This window comes from Bubalus bubalis, chromosome 13 (genome assembly GCF_019923935.1).
Source record: "Bubalus bubalis isolate 160015118507 breed Murrah chromosome 13, NDDB_SH_1, whole genome shotgun sequence".
In the NCBI taxonomy this organism is placed as follows: domain Eukaryota; kingdom Metazoa; phylum Chordata; class Mammalia; order Artiodactyla; family Bovidae; genus Bubalus; species Bubalus bubalis.
In genome coordinates, this window is record NC_059169.1 from 58,304,083 (window position 1) to 58,318,932 (window position 14,850).

The window sequence follows — 14,850 nt, forward strand, 5'->3', positions numbered from 1 at the left end:
GTTGAGCAAAGACTTCAAGTTGATATTTCTCCAAAGAAGATATACTAATGGCAATTCTACCTATTAAAAGGTGGTGAGCCTCGGTTATTAGGGAGATGCAAATGAAAAGCACAATGAGATAATCACTACTCTCCACTAAGATGGCTGACATAAAAAATACAGGCAACACCAAGTATTGCTGACTATTGGAACCCTGATCTGTTGTTTGTGGAACTGTGAAACAGTGCGGCCACTTTGGAAAATTGTTGCTGGTTACTCAAATTATAAACATAGAGATATAATATAGCCAGCAATTTCCTTCCTAAGCATATACCTAAGAGAATTGAAACTTATACACCAGTTTGTGTGTAATAGCCCCAAACTGGAAACAGCCCTGGTGTCCATCAGCTGATGAATGGGTAGAATGTGGCATGTTCATACAGTAGAATGTTAGTCATTCATAAAAAGGAGTAAAGTACAGTCTCATGATACAACACGTGTGAACTTGGAAACATTTTAGGTGGAAGAAGCCAGACATAAAAGGCCACATGTTATGTGTTCCATTTATATAAAATATCTAGAATAGGCAGATTTGTAGAGACAAAATAGATCAGTGGCTGTCAGATGCTGGGTGTAGGGAGAATAATGGGGTGCCTGCTAATCGGGACAGGGTTTCTTTGTGGGACAGTGAAAATGTCTTCGATTTTGATAGTAACAAATGAAGTGAGTCTGTTAAAACCACTGAATTGTACCCTTAAAATGGTACATTTTATGGTATGTTAGTTGCGTATCAGTTAAGCTGTTATTTAAAAATGTATTCACCTTGGTTACTGCGTTTTTTGCTTCCTCTTAAATTTCATGCCAGAGGCAAAAGCTTTGTCTCATCTTAGACCTGACCCCTGTGTTGCTTAACAACAGGCTTGTTGCCTTTGAATTCAGTCAGATATCTAGGTCAGAAGATCAGAAACCTCAGGAAGGTTGGTCCTTATGTGTGAAGCAGCAGCAACTGATACTAGAGAAGGAAACTCCAGCGAGTTGGTAGAACCTTGACAGCAACATTCAGAAAACGAAGATCATGGCATCTAGTCCCATCACTTCATGGGAAATAGATGGGGAAACAGTGGAAACAGTGTCAGACTTTATTTTTTGGGGCTCCAAAATCACTGCAGATGGTGACTGCAGCCATGAAATTAAAAGACGCTTACTCCTTGGAAGGAAAGTTATGACCAACCTAGATAGCATATTGAAAAGCAGAGACATTAGTTTGCCAACAAAGGTCCGTCTAGTCAAGGCTATGGTTTTTCCTGTGGTCATATATGGATGTGAAAGTTGGACTGTGAAGAAAGCTGAGTGCCAAAGAATTGATGCTTTTGACCTGTGGTGTTGGAGAAGACTCTTGAGAGTCCCTTGGACTGCAAGGAGATCCAGCCAGTCCATTCTGAAGGAGATCAGCCCTGGGATTTCTTTGGAAGGAATGATGCTAAAGCTGAAACTCCAGTACTTTGGCCACCTCATGCAAAGAGTTGACTCATTGGAAAAGACTTTGATGCTGGGAGGGATTGGGGGCAGGAGGAGAAGGGGACGACAGAGGATGAGATGGCTGGATGGCATCACTGACTCGATGGACGTGAGTCTGAGTGAACTCTGGGAGTTGGTGATGGACAGAGAGGCCTGGTGTGCTGTGATTCATGGGGTCACAAAGAGTCGGACATGACTGAGCTACTGAACTGAACTGAGAGCAACATTGTGTGAGCTTTTAGTGGGGGCTTCCCCAGGTGGAACTAATGGTAAAGAACACCCTCCTCCACCTACCCACCCACCTAGTCAATGCAGAAGACATAAGAGACATTGGTTTGAGCCCTGAGTTGGGAAGATCCCTGGAGGAGGGCATGGCAACCCACTCCAGTGGGTTGAATGCCAAGGACAGAGAGCCTCGTGGGCTATAGGCCATGGGGTCACAGAGAGTCAGACACAACTGAAGCAATTTAGCATGTGTGCAAAATCTGTGTGTCCAGCAGGGCCCTGCTGCGTATCAGTCACGGGAGTGCCATCTGGTGTTCATGGCTCTGTAATCACTGGGAAAAGCCAACAGCATTGTAACAGATATTTGTTTTTAATTGTCAACTTTTTATTTTATAGTGGGGTATAGCTGATTAACAATGTTGTAGTTTCAGGTGAACAGCCAAGGGACTCAGCTGTATATATCCATGTATCCATTCTCCCCCAAACTCCCCTTCTATCCAGGCTGCTGCATAACATTGAGCAGAGTTCCCTGAGCAGTAGGTCCTTGTTGGTTTTTCCATTTTAAATATAGCAATGTGTACATGTCCATCCCACACTCCCTAACTGTCCCTTCTCCCTGTCTACCATAAGTTCGTTCATTCTCTAAGTCTGTGGAGCAGATTGTTTAATAAGGAGGAGACAGGCTATACTTTACAGAGTAGCACTGTCCAACAGAAATACAGTGTGAGCCACATTAATGTTTCTAGTAGCCATATTAAAAAGGAAAACAATAGATAGGGTGAATTTAAATATATTTTGTTTAACTTAATCCATCCAAATATTGTCTTCAGATAAGTGATATTAAAAATAGGGAATGAGAAATAGATAGATGGTCTAAAAAGAGGTCAAAAGGTTTATTTTGCAACTGACTGCAAGTTCATACAAAAAAAAAAAAAGCAACTTAACAATAGGAGCTCATTTAACAGGTCTCCTGGTAGGAGGGAAGATTATTTAGGTGCTTTCTGCTCCATTTCAGAAGAAGGCACGGCTTGTGAACATGGGGATTTTTGTACACCGGTGCTCACACGGCCTCTACGCCATTGGTTTTAGTCCCGGCAGTGCTGGGCGCCCCGTGTGACATCCATAGCGGTAGGGGTGGTTGTGGTGGGGTTCATAGCAGTGGGAGGTGGTGGGAGTGCTGGTTGGGAAGGTCCTGAGATAGATGGGTTACTGAGTATATTATTAAAAATAATGTAATAACATAGCCAAGAGGGAGTTGGCAGTAAATAGGGGCCAGGTGGGAAGAAGGAACCAGAAACGTGCTCTCAGCCCTTCCAAATGCTGGAGGCGATTCATTTCTTGTCTTCTAGGTGCCCTGAAGATGTGCTGGGTTGGAATGGAAACAGTTTATACCGAGACTCCCTGATGCTTCTCAGAAAAATGACGTGTGCACAGCGATAGGTAGTTTTGAAGATTTAATTGTTTCATAATCACTGGGTTTTCCAATTCTGTCTATTTTCTTGTTTGGAAAAATGGTAAAATTGTTGTTTCTGCAGGTAATAAAATGGTTGAGTAACAGTAATTGTATATGAGTCAGCCTAATAAGAGTAGGCATTCTGTGCTCTCTTGCAGTAGCATTTGGGAGGAAAATTTGCATCTTTTCTACCACCTAAAAACTATTCTTCTCGCTGGGCAATTTAGAGAGGAAAATAAATTTTGCTGATTTATTTTGAAATATAGTTTTATTAAGGATTTAATTAATATTAATATTGTTAATATTGTAGGATTTATAGTTGCTCTGGCTTTTTATTTCTCCTGAATTCTAAGAATATAAGAAGCATAACAAGTATAAATTTGGTGCAATTTAAGAAAATTAAGATCTGGAAAATGGACATGATTGTTCATGTATCAGAGGTGTTCTTCCCTTGATAAAAGCCTTAAGTCCTTAAGATCCTTCATTTATATGGTGTATTTAAGAATCGGTTTTCAGATCATTAACTACTTGAGGGATTAAGATAGAAAGAAAATTGAAGTCATGTAATCCATTGAGGATTAATCTGAATGTAAGATTAAGTATCTCTGAAATCCTAGCCAATGGAAACATGGCGCATTTATTGAAACAACTCCCATTATGAAGAGCTTATTTGTGGCGCAGTTACTGTCTAGATTCAAGAACTCCCGCACTGAGTGTACTTTCCTAGTGAGACGCAGCGTGTAGTGGAGTACTGTTTACACATCCCCGGATCCTCCCCTTTCTTCTGAATTTTCCTGTCCCTTTTCCCTTTAAGGTTTCCACACGTGAATTGTCAACTAGGGCCAACTGTCACCAATGGCAGTAAAACTGCTTTTCTGTGCGTCAAGGTAAGTTTACGTGGATTTCTATTCAATTTATAGTTCCACTTGACTGGGACACATAGTTGCCTCATAAATGTTGTGTGAGACTTCTTGGTACTCCGAGTAAACCGCTGGTGGTGAATTTGGGTAAATATTATTAATGATGCAAGTGAATTAAACTGGGTTTTCATGGGAAAGCGTAATTTAGTTTTGCTTTTTTTAAGACGTGAGAATTGTATTCAGACATGGATTGAAACTCCAGTTCAAGCAACGTGTCTTGTTAATGATTTTAAAATTGAGGAGTGTGTCTATAAAGACATCTCGTTCGTAGGGGTAATTAATCTTTTTCAGCGACAAAAGGTTGTGGTGTGGTTGTTAACATGTGTTGAATAATATCAGTTGACAGAAGTAGAACGAGATGATGCAGTCGTTTTTAAGGGCTTGCTTTGATTAGAGAATGTGCTTCTTGAGAGAGAGAGACCAGATTGGGAGGGAAAAAGTTAATGAAATGCAAACAGAGTTCATTAAATGATGCATAGAAGCTTTACTGAACCACCAAGATTGTGGAAAGTTTAAAACATTTGAGACACTTGAGAGATGTGTTTCTGAGGGCTTTTCTAGCCCATATGGCATTTTGTCCAAATTTGACAAAAGCATCTCTTCCATGGACCTTTTACTTCCATCTGATGGAGAATGGTAGAACTGCACTAATTTTTAGAACGAGGTACTTTATTGCCATATGCTGGAAACTTGTAATATAAATAAATTACCCATCTTTAAGTCATTAAAGTTGCGATAAAAATACAATTTTTTAAATGATGTGATTGGAGTCCCCTTGAATGTAGTGGCCTTGCAAAGTTTACAGCCCTCTGTGAACTGTTGTTTTGTTCTCTGGACAGATTGTAAGGAAGGGAGGCTTTTTATTGAGTTCTACTTGAAGACAGGAGAAAGAAGTAATAGCTTGGGGTGTGGCTTTGATTGGACACTTGGATTGATTGAAAGAAACTTATCAGAGGGACAGTGGCTACTGTAGGTTTGGAGGCCAGAGGGGTAGCCTGGGTTTTCTGGGCACAAAACTCAGGAGGGAAAACCTAAACCATGTTTTAAACCAAATTAATGACCAAGTTAATGCAATCCTTGTAAGGAAAGTTATGACCAACCTAGATAGCATATTCAAAAGCAGAGACATTACTTTGCCAACAAAGGTCCATCTAGTCAAGGCAATGATTTTTCCAGCGGTCATGTATGGATGTGAGAGTTGGACTGTGAAGAAAGCTGAGCGCTGAAGAATTGATACTTTTGAACTGTGGTGTTGGAGAAGACTCTTGAGAGTCCCTTGGACTGCAAGGAGATCCAACCAGACCATTCTAAAGGAGATCAGTTCTGGGTTTTCTTTGGAAGGAATGATGCTAAAGCTGAAACTCCAGTACTTTGACTACCTCATGTGAAGAGTTGACTCATTGGAAAAGACTCTGATGCTGGGAGGGATTGGGGGCAGGAGGAGAAGGGGATGACAGAGGATGAGATGGCTGGATGGCATCACTGACTTGATGGACGTGAGTTTGAGTGAACTCTGGGAGTTGGTGATGGACAGGGAGGCCTGGCGTACTGCGATTCATGGGGTCGCAAAGAGTCGGACATGACTGAGTGACTGAACTGAACTGAACTGAATGCAATTTAGTGATAGAGAATGTGTGCTTCAAATTTCAAGCACTTCTAAGGCGGTTTTATTCTGTAGGTCATCGTCTCTGTAATATTCTTGTTCTTAAGGACTATTTAAACTTGAGTTTTGGTGGGAGAAATATCAATAACCTCAGATAGGCAGATGGCACTACCCTTATGGCAGAAAGTGAAGAGAAACTAAAAAGCCTCTTGATGAAAGTGAAAGAGGAGAGTGAAAAAGTTGGTTTAAAGCTCAACATTCAGAAAACGAAGATCATGGCATCTGGTCCCATCACTTCATGGGAAATAGATGGGGAAACAGTGTCAGACTTGATTATTTTGGGCTCCAAAATCACTGCAGATGATGATTGCAGCCATGAAATTAAAAGACGCTTACTCCTTGGAAGGAAAGTTATGACCAACCTAGATAGCATATTGAAAAGCAGAGACATTACTTTGCCAACAAAGGTCCGGCTAGTCAAGGCTATGGTTTTTCCAGTGATCATGTATGGATGTGAGAGTTGGACTGTGAAGAAAGCTGAGCGCCAAAGAATTGATGCTTTTGAACTGTGGTGTTGGAGAAGACACTTGAGAGTCCCTTGGACTGCAAGGAGATCCAACCAGTCCATCCTAAAGATCAGTCCTGGGTGTTCTTTGGAAGGACTGATGCTGAGACTAAAACTCCAGTACTTTGGCCACCTCATGCGAAGAGTTGACTCATTGGAAAAGACCTTGATGCTGGGAGGGATTGTGGGCAGGAGGAGAAGGGGACGACAGAGGATGAGATGGCTGGATGGCATCACCGACTCGATGGATGTGAGTTTGAGTGAACTCCAGGAGTTGGTGATGGACAGAGAGGCCTGGTGTGCTGCGATTCATGGGGTCGCAAAGAGTCGGACATGACTGAGTGACTGAACTGAACTGAACTGAAACTTGAGTTTTTCCCCAGGAAAATGGAGTTGCCTTCCAAATGTTGGGCGTATCCATAATGGCTGACTTTTCCTTACTGCTGGGTTTTTGTAATTAATCTTTGGATGAGATAAAAAGCTGTTATGTTGTTGTTAATGGGTGGCTATTAATTGACAAATACAGGGTAAGAGAGATACAGCAAAGTGTTGGGCCCAGAGAGAGGGCTGTGGGTAGAGAATGTGACTGATAACTGAACTGTAACTGAGATTAAAAAAGGACAGATAGGTGATGGTGCTAGTGTTCTTGGTAGCTGAGGTCATGGGTAGAGGTCATGGTGATTGTTGGCATGGTCAAGATGGTGGTGGCAGCCACTGGGACACTGATGAATCATACAGAGGAAAGGACTGGGAAATGGAAATGAAGCTGGGCCATAGACACAAAATATGTGGCCAGGGAAAAAGCTTTTCCTTTCTTGGGTGCTGATGACCGAACTGATTAGAGGGAGCTCCGAGGGGCTTCTCTGTGGAATGATAAACACATTCTGTTACGGTGTCAGTTATCCATCTCTTCCTCCCCTGGAGGAAACCCGCTTACCATAAGAATAACAATAAAGAGACCTCAGAAGGACTTCGCTGGCAGTCCAGTGCTTAGACTCTGTGTTCCCTGTTCTGGGAGCCCCGGTTTGATCTCTGATCGGGAAACTAGATCCCACACGACACAGCTAGAGGATCCCACATGTCACAGTGAAGATGGAAGATCACTCATGCCTCAACTGAGACTGGGTGCAAAGAAATAAATAAAAATAAATATTAGGGAAAAAGAGACCTCAGAGAATACTTGTAATTCCAGTGAACCTTGGTGTTTATTTCCCTTACCCCTGCCAAGGCCCACATTTCTTTCCCGTGTGTGCGGTGGGAGGGGGGGTGGGTGGGGAGTGGAGGGGGGTTGATCCTCTGAATACAAGGTAGAAGAATGTATGATCAATTAAAAGAACCGTTTATGTGATTTATGGAAAGAGGCCCTGGTGTTATTTATATCTGAAACCTCTCTTCCCCGCTCCCACCATATGTACATGATTGAAGAAAGAAAAGATGTAGTTTTTTTTTTTTTTTTTTTTTAATGAGTTCAGTGGCAGAAGGAAAAGGGGAAAGAGGATTAGGGAGGCTTATGTGAGTTAATTCCCCCCTAGATAATTGCTTAGCTATGTGTTTCACTTTGTTTGTACATATTATGTTTGATTTTTTTCTTTTCCTTTGGAATACCAAGGAAAGAATGAGAATATGATGTTTTGGGTCTAATATTTGGTACCTGTGACTTTGAGCTAATAATTTCTTGTTCCACTGAGCTCAGATGGTAAAGAACCTGCCTGCAATGTGGGAGACCTGGGTTCTATCCTGGAGTTGGGAAGATCCTCTGGAGAAGGGAATGGCAACCCACTCCAGTATTCTGGCCTGGAGAATCCCACGGACAGAGGAGCCCGGTGGGCTAACTTCATGGGGTCACAAAGAATTGGTCATGACTTAACGACTAACACTTTCATTTTCATAGGGAGAATGATATTTACTACTAGGAAAGGTCTGTGAAAACACCAGCTTCATAAATGTTAAAATGAAACAATGATATTTAAGAACAATCCAGCACTCTCATTATCATTAATCTTCATAAATTTGGAGTTGACATATTTTATCACTCTGTGATCCAAATAATTGCCTTGATTATTTTAATAAGAGATCCTTTCCGCTGATTATGTAAGGAGGTAGGTCCACTGCAGCAGGAGAGATGTGGACATAAACAGTAGCTTTTTAAACGGCAGGGTTAGTGGGTTATCATATGGTAGAAGGTGCTAGGTTAGCTGCATAGCACCATGTACATAGCACGTTGCTAAGTGGAGTGAAGTGACTTTACGGTGTTTAAATGCTGGTTCTGTCTACCATTTTGGTGAGTGCTCACTTGCTTCAGTGCTGCGTGAGCCCATGTGTGTGTGTGTTTGTGTGTGCACACTCAGTCCCTAAGTCACGTCCGACTCTTTGCCACCCCTTAGACTGTAGCCCACCAGGCTTCTCTGACCTCATTGTCTTCTTTGTTTATTGAACACTGTATAAGGTAGGTGCTGCCAACACCCTCATTTTCCAGCTCAGAAGTGGTGAGGGTTGAAGCTGGATCTTGCAGCCAGCTGTGCCCTTAACCACTGGCCTCTACTGCCTGCCTGGACACGGGACTGGGTTCCCTCCTGAAAGTCTTTTTTGTATCGGGAATTCTGTATCCCCCATTGTATGAAGCTTGATAGTGTCATAGACAGAACTGCTTGAAAATGGAGCAGATCATTCTGTCATCAGCAGGCACCAACTGAACAAGGCCAGAGGGATCCTAGATACAAAAATTTGTGGGACTTCCCTCATGGTCTCTTGGTTAGTGCTCTGAGTTTCCATAGCTGGGGCCCTGGGTTCCATCCCTGGTCGGGGGACTGAGATCCCATAAACTGCACAGTTTGGCCAAAGGGAAAAGAATACTTGCATCATATAGTGAGATGTGAGGAATTGTTGGTTATAATTTGTTTCCTAAAGACTTAGAGATTTGACTTAATGTTTTTTTTTCCCACCAAAGAAAGTCCTGTGAGTCTGAAATATCTAAATGTCAAATAGGACTGAAATATACTCAGATTTTGAATATGTAAAGAAACTTGGCAGTGTGTGTATTTTATTTTCTGCATTAAAATGATCCTCAGGAATAGATTAGAAGCACCAGGGTATCAAGGTCCATTATTTCAGGGATACTGAGGTTAATCTTTTTCCCAATCTATCTTTTCCTTAGGCAGAAAACATAGGAGTAGAGACCAACCATATTTCAATATTTAAATCCACAGGCCCGGAGCCCAGAATGTTAGGAAATTGGTTGTTGGGGGTGAGGGGGGTGCAGAGTCAATAGAAGTCATGTGGACAATCCCATCAAGATGATAAGAAATCACTTAGTCTTTTCTGTTGTCTGTTTTAAATGGTGCATAAGACCGCTCAGTTTTCCATGCACTGCTCTCTCAAACTGTTAGATACATGCTGTCATCCAGCCCTCTAGCTAGGAATTAAATCTGTGTTCTGTTGGATTCGAGGCCAGATTTGATTAAACTAGGTCATCGGGGCACGCTCAGAGGGGCCTGGATCTCACTGGCAGCGTGCCATCTTTGGTAATTAATGGGTAAGCCGCCAGTAGGCAAATGCGATGGCTTCGCTCCTGCTATTAGAGACAGATAGCAGGGAACTGTGTAATATTTGAACAGGCGTCCAGTTTGTGATGAATTACAATAGGAGTCCTGGAAAAGTTCCTGCGTTCCTCACTTTATGTCAGATGAGTTCATCACATTTAAAATGATCACAGAAATTACAGAAGGATTAAAAATGAATGGGTTATTCAAACATTTTCTGACGTTGCTTTAGCTTGGACATTTTTCATACAATGTGGATTTCCAGCTCCATCTTCCCTCCTGTCAGAAACACTGAGAACCTGTACGGACATCAGCCAGTTGGCAGTGGTTTCCTGGGGCAGAAGGTCAGGACTTTGTGTTGAGAGGTCACATGGAGATCCATTTCTAGCTCTTCTTTTGAAGGTTTAGTTTGGTTCTGTTCAACAACAGGAGCTTGAATTAAGTGGCTTTTTAAGATCTTCTTTTGCCTGCAAAGGACTTTGTGTTTAATTCATCCTCATATTTTTGTGGTTGTTATTCTTTGTGCTTAGCATCCTGATTGCTAGAAATGCTGTGTGTATTTAGTGTCCATGTGCTAAGATGGAGACCTTTGTCTAGATGCCAGGAGAGGCAGAAAATGTCCCTGGTGGCTCAGATGGTAAAGAATCTGCCTGCAGTGCGAGAGATCCGGATTCCATCCCTGGCTCAGGAAGATCCCCTGGAGAGGGGCATGGCAACCCTCTCCAGTATTCTTGCCTGGAGGATCCCATGGACAGAGGAGCCTGGTGGGCTACAGTCCATGGGGTCGCAAAGAGACATGAGTGAGCAACTAATGCTTTCACTTTCAACAATAGGAGGATGAATTAAATGGCTTTTCAAGATCAGCTTTTGCCTGAAAAGAACTTTGTATTTAATTCATCTTCATATTTTTATGGTTGTTATTCATTGTACTTAGCTTCTTGATTATTAGAAATGCTGTGTGTGCTTAGTGTCCAGGTGCTAGGATGGAACATTCCTCTAGATGCCAGGAGAGGCTGAACGGCCTTTGCAGAAGTAGTTGTCACTCTTTGTGGCTTGAGGAGCAGCCTTGGTACATAGGGGAGGGAGGTAGGTCTGTGCATTTTGTAATCTTGCTCCTGTAGGTCCAGCTTGTCAACAGAATGTGAGCTCCATGAGGGCTGGCAGCCTGTTTATGCACTGCTATTTTCCTGGCACCTGGACCACTGAACGCCTGACATGTGCTGGGTGCTCGGTGACTGTTTATAGAATGAACAAGGCAACTTGGAAGCCTGTGGCTCTGGGAGGAGGAGTCCTTTCTCTTTTAACTCATTTCAAGGAAAGGAAGACTCATGCAGTCCTTCTTTCTACAGCAGAGATATATTGAGAGACCACGGTAAGACCATTCTTTTAGAAAGAGAAAAAAACCTTTATTCATGGCATATGTTACTCAGTGGAAGCCTTGGCTTTGTGGTAGAGCCCCTCATAAGTTGGGTTCCTCTTTACGCTCTTTTGAAAATTGAAGTATAGTTGATTTATGATGTTTATTTACAATGTTATGTTAGTTTCTTTGTTGTTGTTGTTCAGTTGTTCAGTTGTATCCGACTCTTTGAGACTCCATGGACTGCAGCACCCCAGGCTTCCCTGTCCTTCACCATCTCCCAGAGTTTGGTCAAACTCATGTCCAGTGACTAGATGATGCCATCCAACCATCTCATCCTCTGCTGTCCCCTTCTTCTCCTGCCTTCAGTCTTTTCCAGCATCAGGGTCTTTTCTAGCGAGTCAGCTCTTCACATCAGGTGGCCAAAGTATTGGAGTTTCAGCTTCAGCATCAGTCCTTCCAATGAATATTCAGGGTTGATTTCCTCTAGGACTGACTAGTTTGATCTCCTTGTGGTCCAAGGGACTCTCAGGAGTCTTCTCCAGCACTACAGTTTGAAAGCATCAATTTTTCATCACTCAGCCTTCTTTATGGTTCGACTCTCACATTCATACATGACTACTGGAAAAACCATAGCTTTGACTGTACAGGCCTTTGTTGGTATTTACTTACAGGCTAATACCCCGGTTCCTTAGCAGAAATACAGGGCTCTCATGCGTGCTGTGGTTCCATGTTTTATTTGTTTTTCTTAGTATATACTCTTTTTTTTTTAAATTTAGGTGCATAAATGTTTATCAAACATCTGACTTGTAATATTTACTATGCTCGATCTTGAGACCGTAAAAGGAATAAAATTAGGTTTCTGCCTTCTCAGAATTTACAGTCTAATGAGATAGCCTAGTAAGTAAACAGTGTCAAAAGAATGGTTTAAGGGAAGATCACCAGGGAGGCACGGAGGTGTGGAGCTCCCAGACCGCACTCTCTGCATCCTTTCTAAGTCACTTGCAGTGAGTATATTTGGGGGCTGATCAGTATTGGTCTGATGTTAGAATTTAATACCTGCAGTACCACTTAACAATAGTTGCTGTACTGAAAAATAACTTTAGGTATTCTAAGAACTCCAATAGTCAAAAGAAGTGAATTATTCTCAGATAGTAGCACCTAGTATGGCAGGAAAAGATATGGGTATTTTGGAAATATTTTCAGTAATGGGGGATGTGATCATTGAGTTTAAAAGAAAATTAAATTAGTCAGAAGAGTCTTCCAGTAAGCTTTCCTATGAGTTACCATTTCATGACATTCTAGTCCCTTCCAGTTGCTCAGCTGTTGATGAAAGAATTACGTTGGCCCGAATGAGCTAGATCTTGATGGAGGTGGTTTTGCTGTCTCTCCTGGAGACTGTTTGCCATCATTTGGGGACGTTTTTGGTCGTCACCCCTGTTTGTTGGCCTCTAGTGTGTACTAGCCAGGGCTGCTATCGATCACTCTGTAATGCACGGGACTGCTGCTGCTAAGTCGCTTCAGTCGTGTCTGACTCTGTGTGACCCCATAGACGGCAGCCCACCAGGCTCCCTAGTCCCTGGGATTCTCCAGGCAAGAACAGTCCCCCATAAAGAATTTTCTGACCCCCAAATGTCAGTTGTTGGCAAAGTGGAGATTCTCTGATCTGGATAAATGGCCTGTATTTCTCGTATTCACTAGAAAAATTTACAAGGTCCAGAATCAAATGCCCATAAGGATATTTAAAAAAAGATGATTTTGAACAAAAGGGGATTGGAGGCTAAGTAGGGGGTGGGATGGTGACAGTGAATTTTCACTATAAGCCTCTTTTCTTTTTTGGCTGTTCTGCAAATTTTTTTTTTTTTTTTTGGTAACAAGCTTGTTTTTATTAGTTAATCTGTAAGATAAATTGTTAGATGATTGCTTAGCATGTTTTGGAGACCACTGCTAGCGCGTCCGGTGTCTAGCACAGACCCTGTAACAAAGTGCAGTGTTAATACACGTGTCGGACGATTGCACGGAAGCATGTATTTCTGGAGAGAACATTTTGTTTGTCTTCTATAAACTCCTCTCATTCGTCCATGTCGAGCGAAAAGGCAAATGTGCTCCCAGAGCTATGACAGTCATTCCGTAGCTCCAGAGAGAGCATTAGGTCAGTGAAAAAGCAGACAGCTGGCTCCCCAAGAGGGAGACGTTCTCGACGCTCAGTGCAGCTTGTTGGGAAAGCTCAACGGGCAGAAACGCGGCCGAAGTTCAGAAGAGCCCTCTTGGTCTGGAGCCACAGAGGAATCTGCTCCAAGCAGACAGCTGTACTGAAAAGCAAACTCGACACAAAGCTAGGGCAGGAAAGCCAGCAGGCAGGATGTGCCATCCTCAGAGGAGACAGGAGCTCAGCTGAGCGGTCGCAGTGCCAACGACGCAGGCTGATGGAGCGAGAGCCACGGCAGGACCTGTCTTGGGGACCCACCAGGGCAGATTCTGTCGACAGAAGCCATTAAAACATGTATATTACTATATGTGAAATAGATGACCAGTCCAAGTTCAATGCATGAAAGAGGGCACTCAAAGCTGGTGCACTGGGACAACCCAGAGGGATGGGATGGGGAGGGAGGTGGGAAGGGGTTTCAGGACGAGGGACCCACGTACACCCATGACTGATTCATGTCAATGTATGGCAAAAAAACACTACAGTATTGTAAGGTAGTTAGCCTCCAATTAGAATAAATTAAAAAAAAAAAGCTATTCCCAGCTTCCCTCTGTGAACCCTTCGCTCCAGCCATATGTCCCTGCCGGTTCTCCAGACACGCCTTTCCCTGCCTGCTCACCATGTCCTTCAGTCTGGAATCCATTCGCTCTCTCCTCTCTGCCTTCGGGTTTTCTTTTACAAAATCCAGCTCAGGTTCTCGGCCCTTCGTGAATCCCTCCCTGAGTTTTTCTGCATCAGAAATCTTCACCCGTCTGCGTCCCCCACCCCATCTCTACTCCTCCAGATTCAGGAGGCAACTTGCAGGCCTGGATTATCACCAGGGCTTCAGGGTGGCTGCTGTCAGCTCGTTGTATCTGGATCCTGAGTCCCAGGATTGGGCTGGGTAGAGATATGGAGAAAACCAGGAGGTCGCACTCTATAGAAACTTCAGGTGTTTTAAAAAAAAAAATCATCTGGGGAGAAATTCATCTTTCTGTGGTTGTTGAAGCTAACACTAGGGACAGAATAGCATCCCTCTTCTGGCCACAGGAGCCCATTGGAAGAACGCCCTCCAGGCAAGGGATTTTGGCCAGAGTCTGAACATAGCCACCTGCCTGCTGGCGTAAGATTTGAGTGAAGGTTCTGACAGTCCCTGGGCTTCCCTGGTGACCCAGACAGTAAAGAATCTGCCTGCAATGCAGGAAACCTGAGTTTGATCCCTGGGTTGGGAAGATCCCCTGGAGAAGGAAATGGCAGCCACTCCAGTATTCTTGCCTGGAGAATTCCATGGACAGAGGAGTCTGGTGGGCTATATATAGTCAAGGGGTCGAAGAGCGTCGGACACGACTGAATGACTAACACTTTTACTCTTACACTCTGACCGTCCCTGCAGATAAAGAAGGGATGTGAAGGAGGCCTTATAATGTGTCTGCAAACCCCAGACCCAGAGGAAGACAGAAATGTAACTGCCAGCTTGACATTAGGACAGGGAAAGTCCGCCCCCCC

General features: G+C 43.2%; 1 protein-coding gene across 7 annotated transcripts in view; it reads left to right on the top strand.

The window, feature by feature from the left end:
• The window catches only part of MTUS2 (microtubule associated scaffold protein 2), a 392,307-nt gene that overhangs the window by 8,280 nt on the left and 369,177 nt on the right, over nt 1-14,850 (top strand). For 5 of the 7 annotated variants that reach the window (XM_006078577.4, XM_006078579.4, XM_044927309.2 and 2 more), the window contains exons 2-3: nt 3,072-3,162; nt 3,990-4,062. The exons of 1 other annotated variant lie outside the window; for it this stretch is intronic. The gene's annotated coding sequence lies outside the window, so the exon portion shown is untranslated. The remainder of the gene's footprint in view (nt 1-3,071; nt 3,163-3,989; nt 4,063-14,850) is intronic. One more of the 7 variants, XM_044927310.2, reaches the window with a different exon arrangement.